This window comes from Lynx canadensis, chromosome B1 (genome assembly GCF_007474595.2).
Source record: "Lynx canadensis isolate LIC74 chromosome B1, mLynCan4.pri.v2, whole genome shotgun sequence".
In the NCBI taxonomy this organism is placed as follows: domain Eukaryota; kingdom Metazoa; phylum Chordata; class Mammalia; order Carnivora; family Felidae; genus Lynx; species Lynx canadensis.
In genome coordinates, this window is record NC_044306.2 from 112,156,857 (window position 1) to 112,172,511 (window position 15,655).

A 15,655-nucleotide genomic window follows, 5' to 3' on the forward strand; every position below is an offset into this window, starting at 1 on the left:
ATTTCCATCTCTGAACATCCTTTTCCTGTTCTACAAAACAATTCTCAACAGCATTTTATTTATTTATTTATTTATTTATTTATTTATTTATTTATTATAAATGTTTATTCATTTTTGAGAGAGAGAGAGAGCACGTGTGCATGCTCATGTGTGGGGAGGGGCAGAGAGACAGGGGGACAGAGGATCCATAGTGGGCTCTGTGCTGACACCAGGGAGCCCCATGCGGAGCTTGCATTCACAAACCATGCGATCATGAACTGAGCTGAAGTCAGACGTTCAACTGACTGAGCCACCCAGGTGTCCTCAACAGCATTTTCAAGATCATTGCCACTTCTACTTCCCAATGTCCCAGCTCTACCTCTTGGATTTTCTGTTAGTCCTTGTTTGTAGCCTGGATAAGCAATCATATTTTCAAGAAAAAAACAGATCCTATGATACTCTTTCTAGAAGATTAGCACTAAAAATCCATCAGGTAGATCTGAACTAAAATGGGCTATAAGTCCACCTAACTAAAACAAAGTGGCCTTTTCAGATGCCCCTGAATTATTTCAAGCAGTCTACTAAGTTTAGTTGAATTATGACTATTTGGTTGATTAGAGGACTTTATTTTTCTTTTTAATAGAAAAAAATTTATCAGTGGCTGAACATCAATAATGATATGAGTTGATGATTGTGGGGGTTAAGAGTTAATTTATTTAAAGCACTCAATATTCCCTACACAGAGTGAATACTATTTGTGTATACATATATTTTGATTATGATTATGATAGTCAAATCTGTTACTATTTATTTAAATATTAAAGTAATGCACAACTATGATTCCCTACAGTGGATTAAGAAAGAATTAAAAAAATAAAGTAGTGCATCTACTCTTTATCAAGAAATCAGAAAATTACTCCATGAGCTTTCAAATAAATTAAAACCAGTTTAGAGGGATGGTTTTTCTAAAGTTGTGAAGCCATGTTTTGCTTTCCCACTGGAGATTCTGCTGATAGTACATTAGGATTTCTGGAACACCATGCAGTCTTTGTAGCCCAGGATAGGATACACAGGAACCTTCTAATTTTGGACAATTCTGTTGCTTATTTAATTCCTATGTTGTAGTGGCCTGAGAATCTGTAACTCTTAAAGAAAAAAAAAAAGAGAGCTCTGTACAAAGTTAAAGAACAGTTTACAACACCACTCGCTTCTTACAACTGCAGAAATTGGGGTTCCAAAGATCATCCTCAGTTTTGCTAGTTCACTAGAAGGATTCATCAAACTCACTGAAAGCTGTTATACTCACAGTCACAGTTTCTTACAGGGTAAGGATACAGATTTTAAAATGTCAGCCAAGGGGAGGGGTGCTTGGTTGGCTCAGTGTCCGACTCTTGGTTTCCGCTTGGATCATGATCTCAAGGTTTGTGAGTTCAAGCCTGGCATCAGGCTCCGTGCTGACAGTACAGAGCCTGCTTGTGATTCTCTCTCCCCCTCTCTCTCTGTCCCTCCCCCTGCTCGCTCTCTCTTTCAAAATAAATAAACTTCAAAAAACAATTTTTTTTTTTTGTTTAAATCAGCCAAGGGGGAGAGATTCACGGGGAATCCAAGAAAATTCCCAACAAGGAGCTTCTAATTATCCTTACCCCATGGAGTCATGGACAGTGTTACTTTTCGGGTGACGATGAGTGACGATACACACGGAGTACTACCAACTGGGGAAATTCAGCTAGGGTTTGATTATGAGTTGATTGCCCAAGTGTCTGATTTTTTTTTTTTTTTTTTAATGTTTATTTATTTATTTATTTATTTATTTATTTATTTATTTATTTATTTATTATTTTTGAGACACAGAGAGAGTGCAAGCTGGGAAGGGGCAGAGAGAGAGGTAGACAAAGAATCTGAAGCAGGCTCCAGGCTCTGAGCTGTCAAGGCAGAGCTCAACAGGGGCTAAAATCTCAGTAACCATGAGATCATGACCTAAGCCGAAGTCAGATGCCTAACTGACTGAGCCACCTGAGTGCCCCCTAAGTGTCTGATCTTTCTTTAGTCTCTAGCTTCTCTGGAGGTAGAGCTGATACCTTTAGTCTCCAGACTCAGCTGAGGTAGAGTGGATACTGTGTGGCCCAAAACCTCCTTCATAAGTGACATGGTTAGAACGGTCTGTGTGGCCTGAAGCCCCCAGGTTAAAAAAGACACTCCTCCTAGAGGTCATCTCCGAAGAGACAAGCGTAATATATCCAGACCTCTCTTTGGGTAAGACCAATTCTTTTCTACCTGTTCTGAGGTTGAACTAACCTAAGTGACTAAATACCTGGTCTAGTTCTTTCCCGCACTTCTTGCTAACTTGGTCCTGATCACTCAAGAGGTGTCGTAAAATATGTATTATTGCCTCCTCTTAAATAGTTATTATGTTTTGGTGATAACTTCCAATGCTTTATCAGTAGAGAGACAATCGAAATGTGTGGCAGGTTGGGTTCAGCTTTTCAGCACATATTCAAAGGTAAATGTTCTGATTCTAATGCAGGAACCTGAGGCCTAACAGTCATTAAGCCATATAGCTTCTCTTTGTCTTTTATATGTTACACCAGCCTTACCCTTATGAATCAATACTGCCTCTTCTCCTAAACACTAGCACCCTCTTGTCTCCTCTTCCCATCACTGTACAAATAAATGTTAATTAGAAAACAGTACATCAAAATCATTTTTTTTTCCAAAATGGTTTTGGTGAATGATTTGAGTCAAAATTATTAGTACTGAATTATTTGAACTGCAGGTTACCTTGTTTCACTCACTCATTCATTCAGAGTCTATTAATCTCTTGTGATGTTCCAGGTACTGATAGGCACATAATTATAAATGCAGTGTATCTCCTCCCTATAGTGGGGAACTTTGTAAAAATACACATGACCTCTCTCTTCATTCTTTCCTCCCTACCTTCCTGTGTTTTGTCAGTCTTTAGGATGGAGTAGGAAGTGCTGGAAAGGTTAATGTATATATACAAAGAGGTCTCTAGAAATGATCCATGCACCTCCTGTCCAACCACTGTGAAGGACTGTTGCTAGAAGTTTCCTGTATGAAGGAAGGAGATGAGATAAAGAAATAATTACAACCCCCCAGGTGAAACACTGATGGGGGATGTTCAACACATTGCTAAATATGTTCAAGTGTTTGGTTAACATTGTCAGAGTGGAGAGGACAAAAAATGTTTTCAGGTACTTTTAAAGTTTGCACTTTGTTTTGGCCCTATGAATTCATGCTTGTGAGATACTTGGCATGGAGTATTTTCAGGATTAGATTGAATGAGGAGTTACTGATAGTGGTGGCTGTTCTAACCATGGACTGACATGTAGTTTCAGAGGAGAATAAACTTCAGTAGCTTTAGTATAGTAGAAATTAAAATATATATATATGTATATATATATAATCATTATTTATATAACGTCATTCATAGGCATTTTACTGTAAGCAGAAAAATAAATCTTTTTTTCTTTTTCATTAAAAAGAAATCTATATAGATGTAGCCTAGAGAGGATGAAAGTGTCGGTTTTTACATTTAAGGATTTGTGCTTTATGAGCCTTGATATGTTAATGCTTCCTCTGGGGCTCTTCTGGATGAGCACATTGCACAGGTGGCCCATTGAATTTATGGACACAATAACTAAATGGGAGAAATAAGAGGCCAGAGCATTTGTGGCACATGGGATGCAGCTGGCTTGGCCACTTAACAGCCAACATAAGTTTTATGTGACATAGTCACTTACTAAAGCACAGGAGACACTGTTTTTCCTGGGACCCCAACCTACTGCTTTTTTCACTCTTCCTTTTCTCTGGCACAGACCAGGAAAGGGCCTGAGAGCTGCTTTGCCAAACTCTGAAATGAGCAAATTAATTTACAATAATTTATAACATTCTGAAGCTCCTTGAAAGTAACATCTGTTAAATGCAACTTCACTTTGTAACATTCTAAAACTTCAATGAGTTACACAGTTGAGGGGCTTGGAAACTTGAAAAAGGTAAAGTGGCTGTGTCTGAAGAAAGTTTGAAAAACCCAGGGTACTAGTTTTCACAAATTTAAGTGGTTATTTTATCATCTAAATTATAAACACCACTTGGGTGGGGGTGGTGGTGGATAGGGTGATTTGACCAGAATATCTTCCAGACCATTGAGATATCTATTGCCAAATCTTCTTGAGAATAAAAAAAAAAAAAATAAAAAGTACTACACACACAGAGAGACTCTAAAACTTAAGAGACTTAGAATTAGTTACTGCCAAATACTTTTACAGATTCTCCTGACAGTTTAATCTAAGCTAGTGCCATATTCAACACAGTGCTATTTCCAATGAGGGATATGGGTTCTGGAAAGAGAAGAAAGATGAAAACATGAGAGAAATGGAAAAGTTAGAGAAAGAGTTATATAAATATTATACATATAATATACATTTATATACACATAATATATATACATGTATATAAATATATATGTATATATATACTTTATGTATATATATAAAGTATAAATGATACTTTTGCATATTTATGTTCAAGGTAAGATATTAAGATATTAGTCAATTTATTTTTTTCCCTATTATTCCTTGTAGCCAGACTCTAGTGTCCTTGAAACGTTTGTTTAGAGGACAAAAGTGGAAGTTATTCACAAATAACCGGTTTTTGGATTTTGTTTTATAGAAGCATGAACTCTTTGAAGAGGGAGAAATGAAAATGAGGACATTCTTTGAGGCTGGGGTGGGTCTGGCAGACTTTTGGTCCCTAACTGGGAGATGGAAAGTCCTTAGAGGGCAGTGCTGGCAAGATGGGCCCTAAAAGCGTGTCCTCAGCCTCTGGTTTCCAGCCTCAGCCAAGACTCTGTTGTGTTACCTGTGGCACAAGAGCAGCAGGCTGACGTGGCCCCATCTAAGCTTGGACAAGGGACATTTTTGCATCAACCTGTTCAGAGAAAAAAGCAGAGGAACCTTCATGATTTACTGACATGGCATGGGACCTCTGGACCATTGTAACACTTGAATGGAGTAAGGGAATCCTCCCAATAATAACTGACGAAAAATGCCCTGCATTCCAATGGGATGAGGGTTCCGATTAGGGTGTGTAGTTTCATATTTCTCTCTGCTACATTTGGTTTATGGGCTTGGGATTTCCTTTTCAATAGCTTCCAAGTATACCTTACCCCTTTCTTGTTTTATTTGTAGCAGAGAAAAATATTTACAGATATTTTTAACTCTATCTTTATAGATAGATGTAGGTACAGGTATATATGTGTATATACGCACACATAGACATCTTGTTATTTTTAATCTACCATTTCCCACAATTGTAGATGATTTGTTTGGGAAAATTGTCAATTCAATGATAATCTCCTTTCCACAATGAACAATAAAATATAGCTAAAAATATTGTGGACCTATTGATTTGAGACAAGAGCTAAATCTAAATTTATTCATTATTTAAGATATAAGGTCTATTTAAAAATTAAGAATTTATAAAATTCTTTGGGTTAGATATTTGATATTTTTATGAGCCCACATAATGTAATGGTTAATGAACTTAAACTCTGAGACCAGGCATAACAATTCAATTCTCATTGAGTTGAGATTCAATGCCAGCTTTTCTTAATGCTATCTATGTAATATTGGGCAAGTTACTTTATGTTTTTCTCAGTTGTGGAGGATCATTGTAAGGACTGATTGTAAATGAGGGGTAAAGCACTTGAACAGTGCCTGCACAGACTTATGTTTAATGCTTAATAATGCTACTAGTTTTCTTGCTACTCAAGAGTCCCACTTTCAACAACTTAGGATATAACCATATGAGGCAAGCAATTCATATGTTCACAGTAAGTCATAATCTTTGGTTCATTTAAGCTAGACCCCTAGGAATTCCTCACTGAACACATTTTAGTATTGCTCTTCTGTGTACCCAGAGAAATAAATCTGTATTTCTTTGGGATGCTTTAGAAATCAAGTGATTTACTCCTTCAAACTGATACTTCTCTAGACTTACATTGAAAAATGAGATGTTTTTATTCTATAACAATACATCAGTATATGGTGTGGCTTGCTTTGTCCAAAAGTAGTAATGGATTGCACTAAATTATTAACATAGTTTTTCAAGTTTACCCGGTACTTCTACTTATCTGTCTGAGTGCATGTGTCTATTGCCTGTGTGCATGTGCACATATGCCCACATTCATGCACCTAAAGAATCTAAAGTACCTAGTTCCGTACCTTAATGGATATTGGTGTTATCACATTGGCCTGGTAAACACTGAGCACCAATTTAAAAACTAATTCAGACTACACAGAACCTATGACAAGATTAGATAGTGCATTATAGAGCATTTTTATGCAATATATGACATAAACTGATGGAAATAATTTTCCTTAAGACGCATCCTGTAAGTGGTCATGTTTGTTCTGCAGTTTTTTTGTTTTTTTGTTTTTTTCTTGTTTTGTTTTTTTAGTGTATTTATCTATTATTTTAAGAGAGACAGAGAGCGCGAGCAGGACAAGGGCAGTGGGAGAGGGAGAGAGAGAATCCCAGGCAGGCTCTTTGAGGTGAGTATGCAGAGCCTGACACAGGGCTTGAACTCACAAAAATGAGAGCTCATGACCTGAGTCTAAATCAGGAATTGAATGCTTAATAGCCTGTGCCATGCACGTGCCTCCTGTTCTGCAGTTTTTAAAAAATGTTTACTTATTTATTGAGAGAGAGAGAGAGAGAGAGAGAGAGAGAGAGCATGTGCATGAGTGGGAGATCAGCAGAGAGAGAGGGAGAGAGAGAATCCCAAGCAGGTTCCACACTGTCAGTACAGAGCTTGACACGAAGCAGGGCTCAATCCAAGGAACTGTGAGATCATGACCTGAGCCAAAATCAAGAGTCGGATGCTCAGCAGACTGGGCCACCCAGGCACCTCTGCTCTGCTGTTTTTAAAAAAAATACATAGTCTTAATTTTAATAATATAATGTCCATCAGATTCAATATATTCATTGGAGTTATTTTTACCTGGGAATTTATTATTGCTCATAAAAATAATTAGTTAGAATAACTGAACAGGTACAATGGAGTGAGAACTTTACACTGTTAAGTAACAATTTATTATGATTATATAGCTCAAAAATACAAACAACTCACAAGTTTTTGATGAGATGGTCCTTCCTCACTAAAAATGGGTGGACCACTTGGTCAGATGGAGTTGGCAGTGTGGCTTCTCCACTGACTGCATTGGAAGGTTTGTTTTCTTACATAAGGCTTGGAGACAGATCTGGAGCTGTTTCCCCTCTTGCAAGTGTTCAGAGCTCTGTCTTTGAGGTTTTCTCTGTGCTTCCTGTTATCTTCCAGATCTAGGCAGAGGCTGGACCATGGGAAAGTTTGCTGTGATGACACATGCTGTCTGAGGAATACATTCTTTTTACCCTGGAAATAATGACTCTCTTTGAGCTACAGTTTATTTTCTGTCTCCTGGAGTTCATGGCAGTGGTGGGAGGAACTCAGCATGTTCTAGGTCACGGATGAAAAAGATTTTTACTGAAAGAGATTTTTATTTTTCTTGAAAAATTCATGGAGAAAAAAATGAAGAAAGGAAGGGAATGTGGAGGTTGCAAAGTCAATTGTTTGAGTTGGAAAATATTGCCTTGAATAGTTCTTAAGGCTCAGGAGAATTAGTTTGTGGTAGCAGAATGAATGACTCAAAAAGGTCAATATCCAGTAGATTTCTTATGGAGTTTTACTAATCTAGGTAATGCATTATCATATTATTGGGAATATATGATTGCAAAGAATAGTTAATAGATAAACCCTGCTTCATAAAGAGAGTTTAGCTACTGAGCAGAGTCAAATAATAGATTCTTCCAATTTCTAAGAATTTATCCCAAAACAAGAGTGTATGCACACACATGACTATATCAACTTGCTTACTGTAGCTTCATAGTATGTTTCTCTAGCTGATAGAACAAATTTCCTCAGTACCATTCTTTTTTTAAAATGTAAATTATGTATTTATTCATTCACAAAATCTGTAACTCTGTATATTCCATCGCCTTTGTCATAAATTATATTTTTATTTAAATTATATTAAATATACAAATAATATAGTAGAATTAAATCTGTACAGTTTTGAGATTTCATCTAAGAATACTGAAATATTTTTTAACATTGAGGGAATACATTATATCTAATGCTGTACAATTTTATATTTGTGGTTAGGCTCATTTTATGCTTATCAAAATCATGTTTTTTTGAGAGAGAGAGAGGGTACAAGTGAGTGACGGACAGAGAGAGAGAAGGAATCCCGGGGTGGGGGGAGAGGCAGAAAGAGAGAGAGGAGATGTGGGGTTCACCTGGAGCGGGGCTCATGTTCACCCAAGCGGGGCTTGAGCTCACCCGATGTGGGACTTGAACTCAAGAACCATGAGATCATGACCTGAGCCGAAGTCAGATGCTTAACGGACTGAGCTACCCAAACACCCTATCAAGATGATTTTTAATCTTATACATTAAGTGTATAACAATCTGCTTAGCTTCAAATTTGTATGTTTAGGCAATTTAAGTTTAAAGTGTTAACAGCACAAAGCCTGTACACAAAGCTATAAGATGCCCTAAATTTAATTGAATAGATTTGTGATCCACTTAAGAGTTTTAAGTAATCTCTGTTACATAATTCTTAACTCTGTTTAACATAAAAACTATATTTTTAATGTAGAATTTAATTTTAGAAACTCATTCAGATATCATTCAGGAATCTTTATCGTTTCCATGTCATTTTGTGTGGTAATAATTTTTATGCCATTCATATATAAAAGTATTGATTATTGATATTAATATTTGGCAGAATGCCCAATAAACAGGTTTCACTTCCTAAATACAGTAGTAAGTATTAACTCCACCCCTACAAATAAACTTGACATTCCTCTGCTCCCTTTTCAAAATCGCACCCTTGCTCAATGGCTCTCATCAAATCTCTTCTATTGAGTCTGTTCCTGCTTGGCCAGTTTGTCCAATATTTGGCACAGTTGCTGAGGCAATGAAAGTCAATTTTGACTGCTTATTAAGGACCCATAAGTCTCGTGATGAGGAAGGGATTAGGAATCGATCTGTCGCTCTCAACTTCGAATCTGATGTTCAGTAGATGAGCCCTGATTGCACTAGCTTGCCTTTTTTCTAACTAACTTCATGTGGATCCCGTGATTACTAGTTTATAATCCAAGTACAACTGAAAATGAAATCTCATCCTGAATATCAGGCTGATTTGGGCCCTATCCTCACTAAGCCTTTATTTCTAAGAACTTGAATTCTATATTTAACATCCACCCATGCTGGCTGAGGCATTGCCTCATTCTATTTTCTCCTTCTACCTCATGTCAAGATACTACTTGCCTACAGATAGGGATTATAGCTTCCCAGATTCATGTCATTATTACCTTACCTTCTAGAATGTACTTTGTATATTGTCAATTTGAATGAATTCCAGGTCATGAATCCCCCTCTTAGGCATTTGGTTTACAGTGTTGGTAATTCTGCTTGGGTTCCACTCCAGAGTCATTTCACTTTTCACAGACTCAGAATTATTGCAGTTCTGGATATTTGTTTTTTCATGCCAGCCTACTGCTCAGGTAGCTTTAAGACTTTTATCTGAGACAGTGAAGATGATGAAATTACGATGTTTTCCTGAACAATTCTAGCTTAATTATTAAATTATTGTCTTTCATTCAGTTTTCAGTTCAATTACAACTTTCAAAGGACAGGAATTTTGTGTTATTGTATCTTTTATTGTTGTAGCAATCATATATTATTTTCTGAACAGATCCAGATACATGATTTTATAAAAAAATCTGGTATCCTTGAAAATTAGAACATGGATTATTAGAAATAGAACCTGACACTGTATTCTGACTAGTATGGTTATCTTATTTCTAGCATAGTTTCTTGTATGCAGTTTTCAAAATTTGTTTCTGGTTACTATGTATGAATACTGCATAAATGCATTGTTAAAGAAACATCTTTTTTTTTCTTAGATTGTTTAAAATTGCAATTATCATTCTTAGAGAACTTTTGAACAAATTGCTCTGTTGAAAATTCTTAGCATGCATGCATTATGTCAGGAGGACCTTAAATATTCTGTGTATAAAATAGTCTTTTCAATACGGCACCTGAAGGGGTCACTCATACACAGGACAAATAATACTCTCAGTGGCAAAGACTCTTGATTTGAATAGTAAAATGTCTTTGAGTGGTGCTAGAAACATTTGTGTGACTTCTGAGGACAGAGGAGTTGAATTCCTTCTGGAAATAAATGTTGTTTTCCTTAGGAACTTAAGGGATATTCTTATCAACTTTCAAAAGTTTTTATTTCCTTGATATTTTCCTAGAAACTTGTTTTAAGGATAGCAATGAAACCCAGAGCACATAAGCATTAGAGAGATTAGACTTTCAAAAGGTTTGAAGGGAATGAGGGTGAAATTTTTTCAGGCTTTTATCCTCTATTTTCTCATGAAGAAAGTATTTTTTAGGAGCAGGATTGAGAAGGGTTACAATTGCACAGCATATCTTTTTTTTTTTTCCAGATCTAAATTTACTTGTATTTTTATTATCCAAAATATAGCTCAAGAAAGTATACCCTTGTTTCATGGTTTATTACTGATTTCACCCTAGGCAAAAATATATGAAAACAAGCAGCTTTTAGCAATTAGATATTGCTATGGTGAAATCTTTTCATAATAGTGTTATTTTTTCCCATTAAAAAAAATGGAATTGATAAATTTCACACAAAGAGAGATTGCTTGGAGAATTCTATCACTTATATGATTGTTGTATACTTAACTTATTCTTTTTTTTTCAAATAAAATGTGTTTGCTTAAAAATCCTAGCACAATGAATATATGATAAAAGTTCTAATTGCTTTTGAAATACTTTAAGTCCATCTGTGGCTAAAAATTAGATGAAAAGTCCAATTTTTCTACACTTTCACTGAGTAGGTTTCTTTATTTCTAAATTTAAATTAAGGTTGACATCTTAAAGTACGTTTATAGAGAAAAGTATGGTCACATTTCTAGGTTCCTTATGTTTGACACTTGGATTTCTTCAAGCAAGCAATACTCATTGATTACCTAGAAGGTTTCTTTATGCTTTGTTAATTTGATAGACCCAGCAATTTATTAGGTGTTTCCTGTTTTTAACTGTAGTCTGATTCTGAAGGAAATGAGCAGTGTCTGTGGCACAGCAGATGAGTCTGTGTCTGATGAGAGCCATGTGGGCCAAACTCTCATTTTTCATAAGTGCTGTCATTTTACAGATGTATGACCTTTTTCTTCTTTCTTCGGAGAAGGAGGGGCTGGGGGAAGAAGATAATGCACAGGGTTCATTTGAGAAAGTCTTGTAGGCAGATACACAAATCATGTCATGTAAACCAGAACAGGCAAAGGAAACCTCACATCTCTTTTCCGAAGACAATAACAGATAGGACAGAGAAAGATGGAGTCAAAGATGATTAGGAAAACAGGAATGGTTAATGGATAACAGCAACGTGGCGCCAAGCTGTTCATTCCATGTCATAAAGATATGAAGCCACACAAACAGAGGCCAGGTAAAAGGTCTCTGAATGCATATCCGATCAATGCACATGTAGAGATCTGTGCTTTGAGACTATTTGATGGAGAATAATTTGAAGCATGGAGAAGTTACTGAAAACGCATGAAGCTATTCTTTTCCTTACACGTTGCGGCACACACCCAGAGCTGGATTCATGGACGTATAGTGTCATCCAGGCAGCCACACAGGTCTCTCCACTCACTTAATGCTCTGCTATTTTCCTACATTTTCATTTTGCACTGGGTCCCACAAGTTTTGTAGTCATTCCTGAGCCTGCCTAATAGGTTTTGGACCTGTATTTCTTATGTTTTAGTACATGCCATTTTACTTTTCAATTCTGAAACCATAGATTCACCTGGTCCTTGAAACTAAGGTGGTTTAAATGTTCATCACGATGGTCAGCAAGGAGATCTCTTACCTATTTTCGTACCTAACATCTGACCCACCTTTACTTCCTCTAGGCTTAGGCGGTTCATTTAAGCAAGGCTACATTTGATAAAAAGCTGACATATCTGAAAGACTTTCACATCACAACTCATGTTTATGATAGAATGAAAAAAATGAAAAAAAAATTCTTAGATTGTGTTCCCGAGTAAAAACTCTATATTATATTCTCTAGACTTGAACTCACACACACACACACACACACACACACACACACACACACACTTTCTCTCTCTCTCTCTCTCTCTCATACATCCATACATACATAGTTAGGAATGTTTAGTGATAAAAGCTACATATGATTTTAAAAAACACAATTTTATTTCACAATATAAAAACAAACTGGGTCAAACCTAAAGATTTCAGACATACAAAGGCCCATAACTTCATAATATCTCTTTATGGAAATGTCTCCACTATTTCAAGTCTTCATTTGAAATAAACGTTCTGTAATATTATCATCATACCATTACAAAGTGTTCATTGAGAAGAGTATTAGTTTTTACTTTACTCTTGCTAAAATATTTTGTAATATTGAGCCAGTTTCTGCTTGTGAGCGTTTAAGTTAGGCTTAACAGTGAGTCCTGTTGCTATAATGTGAAGTCAGTTTCTCATTTTATTCTGGAGAACTTTTTTGTTCAATTCATTTACTTGGTCCTGTGATAAAATGAGATATGAGTGTAACTGATGAAAGCCCAGTGAATTATCTCACCTGGGGTTTATTTGACTTCATTATTAAAGGGAATTCTCTAATCTGAGCTTCTCAGGAGCAGCCTCCATCCATTTCACGTACATTACAAACTGCACTGGGAGCCTAGCTTCATCCTCCTCCTGTCCCTGATGCAGGAGTTAATGTTTATTTTGGGGTGACTACAAAGGGAGAATCTCTTTCCCTTTTGTTGATCTTTTTCAAAAAGAAGATAACACACAATGCAGCTACACAGATCGTATCTATTGATAAATGGGAAGAAAAACTCTGCTATCAATTAAATCAACTTTATACATTCATCTTAAAGAGCATTCAATCAATCCAAATGCTTTCCGGCAGTGTCCAAGCAGAACATTAAATGACAGTTGCCAAGCAATTTCTATTTTACAAATCAATTCCATACTAAGTGGAGGTATATGGCCAAAACGGCTAATCTATTACATAGTTTTTTAAAAAGACCTTCCCTTCCCCCAACCCAAACTGTTAATTATTGCACAGTCAAGGCTGCAATTAAAGGCTGGAGAGATTTGTCTAGTGAGATAACAGAGGGAAGAAAACAAGGACACAATCTCTCTATCGGGCAGTTACATCACACTTGATAGCTCTCTCATGGATGCTATTGTGTTTGTTCCTTCATAGAATGTCCTAGTCAATAGATATGTAAAAATAAAGAGCAATTGAGATGTACATCTGCCTGATTATTGGAGAGGAATACATCCTATGAAAGGCCTAAAAGATTCTCCTCTACCCAATCATGTCAAACACAGCCCTTTCTCTTTTGTTAATGTCTCTGCTTAATATCATTGGTTGGAATACAACTATTCAATCACTTATTTCTTCTAAGATAAGGGACTATAAACTCACTTAACACAGACATAGCAGTTCTTCTAAGGAACAAGTAAGATTTTCTCATAAAATTTAATTTATCCAACAGACTTGAGCTAAGACTATAGAAAGATATTTAAGAGCAAAGATAAGTTTCTTATAAAATACCATTTTATTTCCATTATAAAACTTGAAGGCTCTAAACTTATAGCTCTAAATGACTCTGGTTTGTTTCAGGAAAAATCTTTTCCATTACTTATAAAAAAAATATGTTCAGCTATTTTTCATCTTTCCTATTTCAATTTTAAAATCATCTATTTCTGAAAATAAATTTTTCTTCTTCTTTTCTTTTTTAAAATGATAGTCAACTTCTTATCATAATCTTCTGGAGCCACAGCATTTGAAACTGGATAAATACACTCTAACTCATTTTTAACTTTTCTTTTGAATTGTTTCTCATTTATCTAATCTCTTTTAAGAGTCTCCATTGTGTATTTAGTTTGGGTACACTTATCCATTTATGTCCAATACTGTCCATCTTGATACAGGGGGCATTGATTAAAGTCTACCTAGAAATTAAGTACTTTCTCCTTTTAATAGTTATTGTGTTATAATATGGTTTCTATATACTTGACATTAGAAATAATACATTTTCATCTATTTGTTGAAATCTCCATGAAATATATGAAGTACTAAAATGATAGATACATCATGGCGATGTTTTGAATTGAGTCTCAAGTTAGGTCAAAAAGATATTTAACAGATTTTTTTGATAAATGCAACTATCATAACTACATACTTGTATAGTTTTACAACTTAGGGGAAACATTTTTTCTTGCCATAAAGATTGAAGATGGCCTAAGGAAAGTATGACATAGCCCCAAAATAAAGTGTTAAAGGAGTAAGGAGTTGGGAAAGGTTGGGCTTACACTTAACTTGCTGCTTGTAATATTTTAGTAAGATTTAGTTAGGTTGAGACCCTAAATAATGTTTTTGCTTTTATTAGTTCATAATAAATACAAATAATTTTAGAAACTAGTGATGGAATTTGAATGAAAGGGCTTTATGTGAATCTAAAAACCCTATCTGTGAACATTATACAAGAATTGATCCTTCTGAGATTTTAGACTTTTCAGTTAGGTCTGATATGTATGTATATAGATTTATGTGAAACGTGAAAACACTGGGCTCTCCTAAGTGTGGAATCTTCTTGAGCCATTTTAATAGGACCCACTTAATCTTTCCTTTATAATGAGTCTTCAGAAAGGCCTGTAAGATCCCAATTTAAGGCTTAAATTGCTACCCACAAAGATTCTGAGTTATTTAGAAAGCTCAGTCTTATCACTAGGATAGAGCATATTCCAGCTTTTCCTTCTTAATAAAGGCAATGACATAATCTAATAGGATGTTGAGAGTTGAATCCTATTTTGTGTAATATCTGCTAGGCAGCAATTCTGAGTTGAAATAATGTAGCAAACTTTCTGCACTAAAGAGTGATATATTTTTTTAGGCTTTTTGTGCAGGAAGTTGAAAACAAAATACAAAATAGTATGCCTATTTTGCTTAACCATAGGATTGTAAAATTTAATATTCAACCAACATGGAAATTAGAAAATAACATCCTAGGAACTGGTCAATCAAAAAAAAAATCCCAAGATTAAACAATTTGTTTGATAAGCATTCAAAGAGACCCCCCATATTCTTTCTCTTTTTGGCACAGATGTTTTCCTTCTTATCTTCTCAGGCCTAAGGCATTTCATTTGCATTTTATTTGCCTTTTGTTCTTAATAGGAAAAAAGAAAAAGCAAGGAGATAAGAGAAAGAAAGAAAAAAACAGTTCCAGATATCTAGCAGTAACCAATTCCTTGGTGTTAGTCTGTGCTTTTGAATATTTTATAATTTATAAACTGAAAACACATTATGCTCTGCTTTTCAAACAGGCCATGTCACATGCCTTTCCTAAACCTTTTAAGACATAAGGCTTGTGACTGGGATAAAAAATATGCATTCTTTATTTCTCCATATCTCCTGCGGTGCTACGTTGTGGGATTGGAAGAATAGAAGAGGTTAGAAGGAGGTCTGAAGTGCCTGCTAAT